The sequence below is a fragment of the Lissotriton vulgaris genome, chromosome 8 (genome assembly GCF_964263255.1).
Source record: "Lissotriton vulgaris chromosome 8, aLisVul1.2, whole genome shotgun sequence".
NCBI classification, from domain to species: Eukaryota; Metazoa; Chordata; class Amphibia; order Caudata; family Salamandridae; genus Lissotriton; species Lissotriton vulgaris.
In genome coordinates this window covers 1,548,310,836-1,548,326,159 of record NC_141696.1, presented here as the reverse complement: position 1 = coordinate 1,548,326,159, position 15,324 = coordinate 1,548,310,836, and the positions used below count along the sequence as shown (strand labels likewise).

The 15,324-nt window shown below is 43.7% G+C and overlaps 1 protein-coding gene across 1 annotated transcript in view; it reads right to left on the bottom strand.

Annotated features, from left to right (window-relative positions):
- LOC147700347 (NACHT, LRR and PYD domains-containing protein 3-like) overlaps positions 1 to 15,324 on the bottom strand; it is a 484,040-nt gene that overhangs the window by 195,504 nt on the left and 273,212 nt on the right. The window lies entirely within an intron of this gene.

The window sequence follows — 15,324 nt, the reverse complement described above, 5'->3', positions numbered from 1 at the left end:
TAATCAATCACACTTTCATTTACTCACCTGTACAGTTATACACACACCACCTCACCTATTTAAACATATACTAACACATACTTACACTCTAATGCAATAACTTATACAAGCAGACACGGATCCATACAACCACTCTCACAATCACTCACTCTCACATATAGTCATTTATACACTCCAACACTCACATATACTGCCTTTCACATATGCAGTTACTCACACATGTACCACTGAGGCATCCATTCACTAATCAACACACCCATACACACACTCAACCACCCATACAGTCCTTCACAGATGCACTTTTGAACCTATACACCCAGTGAATCATCCACTCACACATTTATGGACAGTTACACCCAACCCCACCTACCCACACTGACCCTCAGGCACCCATAGATATACTCAAACAACTAATCAATAACCCATATAGATCCTCATTTAGGTACTCACCAACCCATGGAACTACTTACATAGCAACTGACAAGTTAAACTATGTGAATGTCTGTATTAGTCACTAACACATGCATTCAGTAAGACACAATTAATCACTCACTTACACAGTCAGTCACACACCTACTAAATCACCCACCCTGACTCTTATACAACCACCCATTGGCATATATATAAAACATATTTACATTTTATAGAAACACATAGTCACTGGATGATGTCATCAGTGATGTCATTTGAGATGTCATCAGTGATGTCACTGACCATGTCATGAATGATGTAATATTTGACGTCATCAGCAGTGCATTGCGGGGGCCAGAGTTATAGTTCGCTCAACTAACTATAACAGGGGAATTTCTATGGTTTTGTCAAGTGAACAAGCGGCTAGAGGCTGCGAAACGCATCTTTGACTCGGGGAATAAACAAAAATAATTAGCACCTTAACATGGGTCCGTGTCCTGATTGATGTGCACAGCGCGTGAGTGACTACGTGACTACGTGGCGACACTTAGAAGGACTTTTCGTGATATATATATATATATATATATATATGTATATATATATATATATATATATATATATATATATATATATATATATATATATATATATATATATATATATATATATATATGTATATATGTGTGTATATATATATATATATATATATTCACTGAAAAAACCATAGGTTTGACACATGTTATAGTTAGCTGGAAATTTTACTGACATAAAACCAATGAAATTCCACGTTATAGTTAGTTGGACTCACTATAACTTGCGCGTGCAATGCACTGCTGATGACGTCACATATTACATCACTCATGACATGGTCAGTGACATCACTGATGACACCATCCTTGTGACATAGTGACAGACCTCCTTTCACTGTAATGTAACCCTTGAGACACATATTCAAAAATAGAAACTGAAATTTAAAAAAAAATGGAGATACCTATATCAGTTACAACAAGCAATTCAGTAATTCCACTATCTATATACACATCCACTCATTCACCAACAGTTCTATATAGTCACTCATACATATACTCACTCATCATATGAAGTGATACACCTATACATCCTGTTACACACCGACAGTCATCCAAAAGTTACTCACACACATATTCACACGTGCAAATAAACTATTGAACATCCATTTATTTGAATATAGAGTTATACACACACTTCCACCTTACTTCTATTGAAAATTACACATATTTATTCTCTTAAACAATCACTTATAGAAACACATACTTATTTAAACAGGAACTCTTACAATCTCTTACTCTCACATATACTCACTTATATACATCAATATTCATATATACTAGATTAAAACATATGTAGTTACTGATAAAGACACTAGTGAGACAGTCATTCACTCACTAACACACCATTATAGACACTCATCCACCCATACAGTCCTGTACATATGCTGTCTTCAAAACACATACAAACAGAGAGTCAGTCACTCATGCATCTATGTGCTAAGTAATACCCCCACCAAACCATATAGACACTCATACTGATACTAATAAAAATATCTAATAACCCATATACATACGCATGTAGCTACTTACCAACACATGTAGCCACTTATACACAAAGTGAAACACTAATATATATATTTAAATATTTAAACATAACTCACTAATATTTATTTTTCAGAAAGACACATATTCACTGGATGGTGTCATCAGTGATGTCATGAGTGATGTCACTGACCATGTCATGAGTGATGTAATATGTGACGTCATCAGCAGTGCATTGCACGCGCAAGTTATAGTGAGTCCAACTAACTATAACGTGGAATTTCATTGGTTTTATGTCAGTAAAATTTCCAGCTAACTATAACATGTGTCAAACCTATGGTTTTTTCAGTGAATTTCATAGGTTTTTTAAATGCTACTTCCTAACTATAACGTGTGTAAAACCTATGGTTTTTTCTGTGAATTTCATTGGTTTTTAAAATGCTAATTCAGAAAAATGTCGTGTATGCAACCTATACTTTTGGCAATAAAGTTCTGGCAATATTTTTTTCGAAAACAAGCCGTTTTCTTCACTGTTCAAGTTGCATAGAGACTCCTTGTAAAGCGATACAGAATTCGAAAGTCTGTACCTTGCCTTTTTTTAAACACATTAAAATTTGTCTGTAAATAAAAATAGCCTTACTAAACTTTCGTGCGCGACCCGGTGTGCGCACTCTCGGCAACAGTTGTCAATAAAATGGATATCGCATTTCCAGGCTTTCGTGCGCGACCGAGTGCGCGCACCTGCCTATATATTTCGTGAAAACTTTGCAATTTGAACTTTCCAAAAACAGCTCCAGGAGCATATTATAAAGGGCGTTTATCGGCTTTCGATCGTGCGCGACCGTGTGCGCGCAACCGCCTATATATATATTTCGGGAAAAGTTCGCGATTGCAACTTATTAAATTTCTTCATACACCCACCATAGAACTTATACTACTCAGAAGATATATTAAATCCGGATATGTTTCGATTTACTCCTTTTCACGTTTTGAAATTGAACCGCTACTTCCAACCAGATACTATCACCGCGTACACGTCCTGAGACGCGCATGTGAAGTCATGTGACTTGAAAACAACACTTCCAATTGGTTCCTAGTAGTTTCTATGCTGCGTCAATACCTACGCCTGCTTCAAACACATGCACAGTTTTGAAACAGCATGGGCCTGAAAGTCACTGAGTGAAATATCATACATTACAGTCAGCCACTTTCAAGACGCATTCCTTCAGAGGAACACTTACCGTTTATTAGAGGTAGATCGTCCGACTCCACCGGAAAACACCCCTAATAAAAAAGACATATATATAAAATGCGGACTAGCCGCTGTATCGTACTAGCAAACTTTAACTTAAAACTCGTTAGAGAAAACAAAAGGAATCGAACAAAATCAATAGGCCACTGATAGGATCTCTTTTTGACCTTGCTAAAATAGAAACATTAGGAACAACCCCTCATGAGAAATATGAAACTAGTGAAACTAGTGAGAGAAACCGAGCTCGACGCCATCTTGCCCCCTTTTAGGCCCCATCACGAACATAGATAGCCCTACATAGCAAAACGTGATCTTATCGCCTGCCCAACTTCAGATCTGACCCCCCCCCTTTTGCTCTCATGTCCTGTCGGAATGTCCGGCTGTAGATTACAATCACATGTTCCATTTGGGAGGGGAAACGACATCAGAGCGACAAATATTAGAAATGTACCACACAACAGCAAAATAACAGATTAAAACGTTTTTATTCTTGAACAAAAATATATTAAAACAACTATGGAGAACCATTACGCGAATAGTCCGGAGGCGACACCATGCGCCAAGGCCTGTCCCCAGGATGAACCAAGGAATCCGTTCCTGGGACCGTGGCAAAGAGCAGCCGGTCGCCATCGGCCAGAGAAGGCATGGGCCCGACCCGAGATGTAGTTGTCTTCCCATTCTCTTCCTCTTTCGGCGCCTTGCAGGCCACGAGGGGGGGATGTCTTGCATATGCCTCCGACCCCCCCCCCTCTCTTCATCACCTGGTCCGGCCATAACAAATGTCAGCAAAACGCCGTGGGGTACACTGGGAGGGAGAGACGGCGCGGACGATAATCTTTCGGCGCCTTGCAGGCCACGAGGGGGGATGTCTTGCATATGCCTCCGACCCCCCCCCTCTCTTCATCGCCTGGTCCGGCCATAACAAATGTCAGCAAGACGCCGTGGGGTGCACTGGGAGGGACAGGCGGTGCAGACGAGCCTCTCCCGCCTCCCCACGTGCAGGCCGTTCACCTGCACCCCCAACGCTCCACGCACCCATCAAAGGACTCGTCCACTCTTGCGGTGCAGCGACGCTCCATGCACCTGGCAAAGGACTCGTCCACTGTGGCGGTGCAACGATGCTTCGCCCGACAGGCTTGAGTCCATCAGCTCCTGCAACCCAGTGACTGCCGGTGGTTGCAGATCTTTCCTTTCAAAATGCTGCCAACAATATTTTCTGAATGGCGTAGCCACGAGACGTTGGCGCTCTCATGCTGACGCCAGCCTCAGTTTGAATGACCAACAATCCGGGGCGCGGCGCGGAGCGCGTAACGTAAGCATAACAGGTCATGTGACTTGTTAAGGCTTTTCATTGGTTTAGAAATATTTTTATGAGCATATTTGACTATTTTATTAAAGACACTACACATAACCTGTTTTTCAAGTTATGTTTAATTTTAAATGAAACGGTTTACATTTTCACTTTTTATTTCCAGTAAATTTGAAAAATAAATGTTTATAGTTCCATATGCTGAAGCACGTCAGCTTCCCACCCTATGTCATACAATTCTGACAAATCGGCATCCTCATCATGTTCTTCATCATCCTCAGGATTTAAATCATCTAAGGGTTCCACTTCCACTGACGTTTCAATGACATGTTCAACAATAAGATCGAGACCAACGGATTGCTCATTATCACTCATGGTTAATGTCCTTATCTTTAAAGAAAGAGAACAACAATGAGATGTTGCAGAGTAAGAGACAAATCTCAGACACTATAATAGTAAAATTGTTTAACAACAGTAACATTTTGTAGCTATTATTTAGCCATGTCCAGCGATGCTGAGGAGGTGAGTCCTATGTCCAAGTTTTCAGTGAACAGGACTCATCTCTTTTTAACCTTCGATAAGCTTCACCAACTCTGTGTCCCCTGCTCATACTTATATGTAAAGGAGCAGATTTATGTTAACTGGCGCATCCCCAGAGATGCACCAGTTAATGTGCACCGCTGCTCTGCCACCCATGGTGTGCCGCATTTACAATGTGGAGCACCATTTACTCGCAGTGACAAAATGGCGGTCAACACTTCCTGATTTCCTTCGAATCGAACGTTAACAGACGTCACGCAGCAAAAACAAATTCCGCTCGCGCGCAGCCCCTCCTTCCCCAAAGTAGCAATGTTGGGCTACTTTTGGGCTGCTTTCTAGTAGGGTTTTTGAGCGTCAGAAAGTCTACAAAAGCCGTCGGCAACGGCCTGGGGTGGAGAACCATTACGCGAATAGTCCGGAGGAGACACCACACGCCAAGGCCTGTCCCCAGGATGAACCAAGGGATCCGTTCCTGGGGCCGTGGCAAAGAGCGGCCGGCCGCCATCGGCCAGAGAAGGCATGGGCCCGACCCGAGATGTAGTTGTCTTCCCATTCTCTTCTTTTTTCGGTGCCTTGCAGGCCACAAGGGGGATGTGACATACCTAATAGTATAACTCATATATATCCGACCTCCCCCTCTCTTCATCGCCTGGTTCGGCCATAACAAATGTCAGCAAGACGCCGTGGGGTCCACTGGGAGGGAGAGGCGGCGCGGACGAGCCTCCCCAGATGGAGGCCCCTCAGCTGCACCCCCAACGATCCATGCACCCGGCAAAGGGTTCGTACTCTGTGGCGATATAGGGACACTCCACGAGCCCAGCAAAGCGTTCACATACTGTGGCGGTATAGGGACGCTCCACGAGCCCAGCAAAGGACTCGCCCACTGTTGCGGTACAGCGACGCTCCACTCACCCAGCAGGGTCTCGTCCACTGTGGCGGTGCAACGATGCTTCGCCCGACAGGCTTGAGTCCATCTGCTCCTGCAACCCAGTGACTGCCGGTGGTTGCAGATCTCCTAAAAATGGCGGTCGACTTTGCAGGAATGGGCCTGGCGTGAAAAGTTGGCCTGGTCACCTGTTAACCAGAAAATGGGCCCCTGTCTTTCCTTTCAAAATGCTGCCAACAATATTATATCAAACTCTACATCGGTACTTACTTATAAATGCAGAAACAACTCAATTAACACAAGGGCTCTTTTCAGAGCCACCTTATATCAAAGCACTCAAACTTCTGATTTATCTCCATTTTCACACTTTTGTAAATAGGTGTGCGCGCCCGAGTGCGCGCACCCCGCAACTTTTTCGAGAAAAAAATATATATATTTTCGCTTTTAAGGACCTTACTGCACACCCTGAGAAAACCTACGCAGCAAAACAATCTCTACCTTCTCCCCTTTCCATGTTCCAACGCTTTGAAATGACAATATATTTACTCGCAGTGACAAAATGGCGGTCAACACTTCCTGATTTCCTTCGAATCGAACGTTAACAGACGTCACGCAGCAAAAAAAAATTCCGCTCACGTGCAGCCACTTGGGTGCGCGCACGCATGCGCGCCTATAGATATATAATTGACTTTAACTTTAATTTTCTCAACAACTACTGAACGGATTTACACCATTCCAAAAAAAGCGTAATCTGCGAGCCGGACTGTACAGTTTTGCCAAATTTCTTATAAATCCATTCACCTGTTCGACCTGCAGCCGAGTCTAAAGGTCCTATGGAAAATAACATGGAGAAAACACGTTTTGGGACCCCCCTTTTATCTCAGCCCCCACTTGACCAATCCCCTCCAAACTTTTAGGGAAGGAGCGCAGCGGACTGAGCCATCTTCTTTGAGAAATTCGCTAAGATTCTTCAACCAGGGCCAAAGTTATTCCAAATAGAATGTTGAGCATTTCCTATGGAAACTAGGTCCTAACTATAACTACCTACTGGCGACCGCCAGTAGGTAATATATATATATATATATATATATATACATATATATATATATATATACATATAAAGCATTCATTTTCAACATTCAAAGGCAGCATGCTCTCATTACTTTCCCTATGAGTAGCGAAAGTAATGAGAGTTTGCTGCCTTTGAATTTCGAAATATATATATAAATGTGGTTGTTATTTAAATGTTTCCAGATAAATGCTAATTTTTGAGGGGTTTGTATAGTTAATATTTTAGTTATATAATTTATTAGGGTGAATGGTAAAGATTTTGTAGATGCAACATTTTTATTTAATCTAAATATGTGTATAACATGTTTTGGGGTCATTTGAAGTAATTTTTATATGTAAAAAATGTTTTTTTTTTATTTATTGATTAATGATTAATTATTTTGGCGGTAATATTATGTGCATCAATATTTTTGACATATTATGTTTATTTAAAGGTAACAATAGTTTTGTTTTCAATATTTTTATTTTCCTTATAGGTAAAATCGATATTTTAACAATGAAATTTGTTTTCACAATATTTGAGGTTTTACTAGTAAAGTATAAGCAGCCAATATTTTTGTTATCAATATTTAATTTCCGATTTTTATGTGGTTCGATATTGTATGTATTGAAATTATGTCAGTGATCCCCAAGGGGGGAGTAGCAGGTGATCTATGCTTTGATTTGATTTCTTTGTTTTTTCTTGGGTCAGCTGCCCTGACCGCATCTGTTCCACTCTCCCTGGCTATCTTTATTACTGCTAATCACTGGCACCTCCTTTACCATCTCCCATATTGGCCTCAGAACCGCGACACCTCCCCCACAGCTTGCTACCTAGAATACCTGCCTATGCTATTAATATTGCAATCTATACTATCATTTTATTTTGACTACTGCCTTACGATTCTTCCATAGTGGAACTACTGACTTCCTTAATGATGGTTAGAACCCTATGTGCTCGAGTCATTTAAGCTGTTTCTCATTTATGGTTTACTTCTATTGGCTACAATTGTAAATTAATACTGTGATTTACTTCTATTGGCTATTACTGTAAGCTATCACCTGCTTTACATATTGCTTGCAATGTCTCTTTCTGTCCCTATTTTTTTATACCTTTTCTCCTGTCCCCTTGGTCTGATCCCTCCTACATTTATCCAGTTTGTTCCTATATATGTATTGACTGATTAGCCTACCTGACACCTGACTCCGATTTTTTATCCCTCTTCCTTTCCTTTTTCCTACCTGCTCCCACACTTGTCCAAGTTTCCTTATATGTGCATTGACTGATTAACCCACCTGACACCGACTTACTGCATCTCCTCCTTCTAATACTATCCTCGCACTCCATTCCCACTCTGGTCTCTTACTCTATTCGTTCACTTTCACCCTGCTCCTACTCCGGCCCCCTCACCTATCTACATCCCATATCTAGTCTTCCTGCACTATCATTTCCACTCTCCTAGTCTCCTTAATCCAACTACCATGCCCCCGCTCACCACCCCCCAACATAACAGACCACAGAACCAATCCATAGGACTCACCCATCACTAGACATGGCCCGAATTCTTGGACCATCCTCTACCCACCCAAACTCTCAAAAATGCTAAGAAAACTTTAAACACAAACTACTTATTGTTCATCAGGAAACCCTGTTTGTTGATAACTACCTTAGCCTCTCCTCCTTAATAAAAACCAACTAAATTGTTTACTCCAAAAGTCCCTCCAAATGGAAAGGCATCTTTCTCCGCCACCTCCCCATTACTAAATCATGCAAAATTGCATATGGTTTCAAATTGTCAACCTCCCCTACCCCTGTTTTCCCTGGTGAAATAGACATTTCCATCGTCAAATCCGGTAACATCCTAATCCAAGCTTCTGAAAATCATCTCACCATCTTTGAACAACACTTCGGCACCTTAACCTACCTACTTTCCATCCCACCTACAAACACTTCACCCTCCCAACTGATTGATGTCCTCTCACCCTCCCCTTCCTTGTCCCCAACCCCTCACCCTACAGGCACTTATATTATATTGGATGACTCTCAAATCCAATTTTCCAATTACGCCCTCTCGCTAGCAATCCTCCCTCAGCCGAACACCTCAACAGCATGCCCAGTTTCCCAAACCCTTTCTCTCTCTTATGACTTCTCCCCACCCACCACGAGACACACTCCCTCCCTCACTTCCCCCTTCCAGCACCCTCCTCCCGATATTCCTATTACTCAACTGCCTGTACCTCATTCACCTTCTCCTAACTGCCTTCCCCCCAAAACCAAGATGTTATTAGCCAGGATTGTATTTCACCTCTCCCCCCAAGACCCCTTACATTCTAAGGACACCTATTATGAATCTATGTACTTCCTCTCTGAATACACGTACCTCCCTCCGTCCACCAACCTGAGAACGCCTCTCTAACACCCCCCTGAGCTCCCAACCCTAACACTCCCCAGACCACTCTCCCCGGATAACTCTGATCTGAATTTAGCACAGACCCTATCTAACATCGAAAGCTATCTTCTGATCTTGTCGTGTGAACTCTACCAGCTAATGAATATTCTTTCTTTATCGTCGGAACTTTCTCAACTCAGGAAAGATTTTAACTCCCTCTCCTCTGAAATCCGCCTTAACCGCGCAATTCCACCAAACCCTGATGCACAAAACAACTCCAACCCTCTACAGTGGAGAACGTTCCCCCGCTGCAACTGTTCCCATCGACCCCACCGTACCCCGAGCCTTCTCTCCCCCTCTGACCTCCTCGACCTTTGTAACTCTTACCTCCCTAAATATCCAATTGACCCGCCCAACCCCCACTCTACCATTCCCGTGATCTTGAGAACGAGCAGAATCCCTTCCTCCCCCGTCACCCCCAGGCCCCAAACACAACTTACCACTATCCAAACATGCCCTCCCCCCATAAACAACCCAAAACCCCCAATGCATGGTGGTCAATTGCCGCTCAGCTGTCAGGCATGCGACTGAAATTGCTGAAACCATTCTCTGCGAAGACATTTATATTGCCTTCCTTACAGAAACTATTCTCAAGGCCCACTCTACATCTATGCGTGACCTACTATCCCCCCTGGTTACTCATATTTAGAAAAGGTAGACTAGATAAAATTGGAGGTGGTTTAGCTATCATCTTTAAAAACGAACTTCAACTCCCGCTTGTCAAGAACTCTGACCCTGCCACGTTTGAATACCTCAGAGCTGAACTTAAAATTCAGGGTGCCCCACCGATTTGTCTACACAACATCTAACACCCTCCTGGCGAATCCCATCCCTTCGCTGAGGAACTTTCCGACCTCCTCACCCAATCCTCTTCTAACTCTAAAAATCTCTTCCTTGGAGACTTCAACCTCCACTGGAATGATATCAAAGACCCTGCTATAAATCTCCTCACGGATCTTCTGGAGATCAGTGACCATAAACAAATTTGTCACTCCCCAACTCACACAAAGGGGGCTACTCTTGATGCCATCATCACTAATAATGATTTGGCCTCCCTTTCCAACATCATCCTCATTGATTGGTCCGACTATCACCTCATCCTCTTCACAATCACCACTACAGCCCCTCTCCTCCAAGCCAAAACCATCAAACACAAGAAATTGACCAGAAACCTCCATCTTATCCCCCGAGGCGAGCTAGAAATGAAACCAAACTCAAAGCCCAATTCCTGGTAACTCCCCTCTCCCAAAATGCTAACACCCTCACTGAGCACTATAATAAATCAGTTACTGTGGTCCTAGACCAAGTGGCACCTCCCAAACTAAAAACCCAAAGAAACATACCTTCGAAATCCTGGTTCAACTCTGATCTTAACTATGAAAGACGCTCTCTTAGGCAGGCCGAAAGAACTTGGAAGCAACACCCATCCCCCTCCCATCTAGCCCTCCTTCGATCCGCTAGGTCCAACTACAAAAAATCCTCAATGAAAAGGCCTCCTTTTTCCACACACAACTTGCTAGGGCCAAAAATCGACCTAGAGAACTATTCTGCATCGTCAAAAACCAAACTTCCTCTGCCCCCTTAAGTTGATAGCCACTAACGAGAAATGCAAAGTAATTGCAAACTTCTTCTCTGATAAAGTTACCAAAATTGATCAATCCTTCCTCTTAAATTCCTACTCCCCCAACCCACTTCTTTCCTATGAGATTTTTCCTGAAACTCCATCCTCATCGAATCCTCCCCAGGTCCTCTCCAGGTTCCATATCGTTACCTTTTCACCTGCATTCAACCCTTTTCTCCCCCAGCAACAAAAAAACAATGCCTCCTGGCATCATTTTTACCCTGTCTCGGAACATGAAATCTATGACATCATCTCTAAGCTGAAACCATCCTCTCACACCAAAGACCCTATGCCCTCTAACCTTGTCCTAGACCTTAAACATATCATTGACCCTCTCTGGACCACCATTATAAACTCATCCGTGACCAACGGATGTGTTCCTGCCTCCCTCAACTGGGTCAAATCACACTCATCCCCAAAAATCCCAACGCAGATCCCAACGACCTGAATAACCTGCGACCTATCTCTAACCTCCCTCTTCTCTCCAAAGCCCTTGAAAAGTGTGCCCTGCTCCAACTGGATAACCACATCTACACGTACGACTTCTTTGACTCACTGCAAATCCGGCTTCAGAAAAGGATAATATAGTGGACGACATTCGTCACTCACTTGACAATGGTGAGCCTTGCCTATTCATTCTCCTTGACCTCTCTGCTGCATTCAATACTGTTAACCATTCTGCCTTACTTAACACTCTAAAAGTCCGCTTTGGCTTCAATGGCCGTGTCCTCAAATGGTTCACCTCCTTTCTCCAACACAGAACCCAACAAATTAAAATAAATTGAGAACTGTCTTTCCAACCCCACTCCAGTCTCCCTCTGTGTCACCCAGGGGTCCATTCTCTCTCCCACGCTCTTCAACCTCTTCATGGAACCACTCACCCTCATTCTCAAACAAGCAGGAATCAATTACCACCTCTATGCCGATGACACTCAACTTTACTATAAGATTAAATCCCACTCTGATGTCCTACACCTCAATGACACCCTGACCAAGATCCAATCATGGTTCCACCACAATCATCTTAAACTCAACCCTAAAAAAAATGAAATCATTCTCTTCGCCCCTAAAAACTACCATCTCCCCATACAAGACTGGATATCCGACCTTAATGCCCTCAACTGCTCTCTCACCACTTCCAATTCAGTTAAATCCCTAAGCATCACCATTGATTATAGCCTTGCTCTTACCTCCCACATAAAAACCACAGCCAAAGGAGCGCTCTTCACGCTCCGCCATCTCAAAAATTAAATCCTTCATTCCGCTTGATGACTTCAAAACTGTTGTCCAATCGCTGGTCCTGTCTAGAATAGACTATGGTAACGCTATCCTCGCTGGAACACCTAAAGTCCATCCTACACCTCTCAAATCTGTGCTCAACCTAGCAGCAAGACTTATCTTAGACTACAAACGGTTCGACCACATCTCCCCGCACTTAAAACACTGAAGTGGCTGCCCATCGAAGGCAGATCCACCTATAAGATCGTATGTATCAGACACAAAGGACTTCACCAAAACTCCCCATGTTACCTCTCAGACATACTCCACAAAGCAGGCTGCACCCGACCGACAAGGAGTACCAACGCCCTCATACTTATTCCCCCTCTGCTAAAAAAGAAAAGCACACAGGTTCGATCCTTCCATCTGGAACTCCCTGCCTAAAGACCTACTCTGTAACCCTTCCTACATCAACTTCAAAAAAGACCTCAAATTGTTCCTCCTCAACAAATATTAGGGTCAATAATACCTACCTCAGACACCGTCTCCCACTCTTCACCCCATCAGGCTCCCCTCTTTTGCCCTCCAACTCGCTCCCCTCCCCTTTCTCCCTCCTATCTCCCCTCCCTCACTCTACTACTTCTCCTCCCCCTAACCAGCCTCCCTGCCCCTACCTTTAAGTATGACATCTAGCCTCTAGCATGGCCTCCCAATGACTTCCCACTCCCCTATTCCTCTAACTCCCATTCTCCATATCTCCCTCCTTTATCTTCTCTTGTTCACCTCCTCACACCCACCTTAATCTAAGCACCCTCTTCCCAATCAGCTTATCATAGTACTCTTGTAAATAGCTGTAACATTTATCTACCCTCCCTGTTATATTGGTTCGTATGGCTATATTTTTGACCAAATGTATCAATTACTGTACCTCCTTGCACCCCTGTAAAGCGCTCTGATACCTCTGGGTCTAGCCAGTGCTATATAAAACCTTTAAAATAAATAAAATAAAATACCTCTACAGTGAGTGCTTTTTCGACCTACAGAGTTCGCCGATGGCGAGTTGTGCCTCACATTCGAGGAAGGCCTTTTTGTTCACCTTGGTACATCACAGACACAATGTCGAGTCATGTTTGGAGCAAATGCACCATAGATAGACATCATGGGTGTTCATAACCGGCATCTGTCGGTTACAGTCATGACACGGTTTATACTCTGTAGTCTTAGTGGCTGATTTTGTCTACACACTTGTGGAATATTAAAGGAAAAATCCCTGTCAGAAAAGACAGGATTCTAAAAGCTCAGGATCCGTTTCAGGAGGTGCGAACGTAACTGACTTCAGAATGTGGAGGTGGCATGGATATAGAGGCCCGGAAGTCACATGTGGGGAGGGACCGATCTGAAATGGAGATACACAATGCCACCTACGGACACGCAAGGGAATTGCTACAAATGTTACCAGATCCAGTCTGATGCCTGAGGAAATTCACAAGGAACACAAGGTGAGGTATCCGCAGAACTTGTTTAATCTGATTTCAATTATTCCATTTATTCTTCAATCAATTTAGGTGTATAGGGTAGTTCAGGCAAACATCCAAACTATGGCACAGGCACAGGTGCTGACCACAACTAAAGACCACATGTTCACCAAAAGCTCTGGCACACATATTTACCACAGCTCAGGGACGCGAGCTCATCAATGCTCAGGCACACATGCTGACTCCAGCTTAAGCACACATGCTGACCCGTCTCAGCCACACATGCTGACCACGGTTTAGGCACACAAGCTCAATACAGCTTAGGCACACATGCTCACCACAGCTCAGGCGAAGGTGGTGACCACAGCTCAGGCACCTGTGCTCAGAAGAGCTCAGGCATACATGCTCACAAGAACTCAAGTACATGTGCTCTTAACATGCAACTGCGAACACAAGGAAACAGATATATAACTTCAACAACGTCATCTCCTATGCCGACGACACCTAGCTGAACATCTTCCTCACCAACGAACCCACAGCCGCCGGAATCAACTTTCACAACAGAATGAAGACAGTTTCTTTCTAGTTGCAAGACAGCTGCCTCAAGCTCAACTTGGATAAAACCAACGTACTCATCCTGGGACCCACTCCCTCAGCATGCGACAACTCCTGCTGGCCCGCCGTACTAGGAACCCCTCCCACCTCAATGGACCAAGCACGTAACCATGGCATCATACTGGACTCCTTGCGCTCAATGAACCGCGAAATCAACACACTATCCTCATCCTGCTTTGAAAGGCATTCAGATGGCTTCCCACAGAATCCAGAAAGACGATCACCCACGCACTCATCACCAGTAGGCTGGAATACTTCAATGCACTCTACGCCGGCGTCACCCAGAAACAGCTCAGGAAACTACAAAACATCCAAAACACTTTAGTCAGACTGATCCTCAATATCCCCTGCCACATCCTTGTGACATAACACCTCTAACTACTCCACTGTCTCCCTATCAACAAGAGCATCACCTTCAAGCTCCTCACTCATGCCTAAAAGGTAAAACAGGACCTGAATATCTGAACCACCGCCTTGCTTTCCACACACCTGCCAGACAACTATGCTCCGCCCAACTTTCCCTGGCTTTCGTCCCATGGATCAACAAGAACAGAACCGCAGGAAGATCCTTCTCTTACCTCTCCGCCAAGGCCTGGAACACCCTGCCCCTCCACCTCAGGCAATCTGCGTCGTCCTAGTTCAGGAAGGACCTCAAGACCTGGCTCTTCGACTAAACCTCCATACCCAGATGGATTAGCAGCCCCCCCAGCACCTTGAGACCCTCACAGGTGAGTAGTCATGCTTTACAAACCGCTGATTAATTGATTTGATTGATTGATATATTGATTTATTTATTTAACAACTGCCTGAAGTCAAATGTAAACGTCTGACTTATGGAACACATCTATTTGCAAACACCAAAAACAAATACGGCCTTAGCAGAGCTGCCACCATCTCAACCTCCCTTTATACAAATCATAAACCCA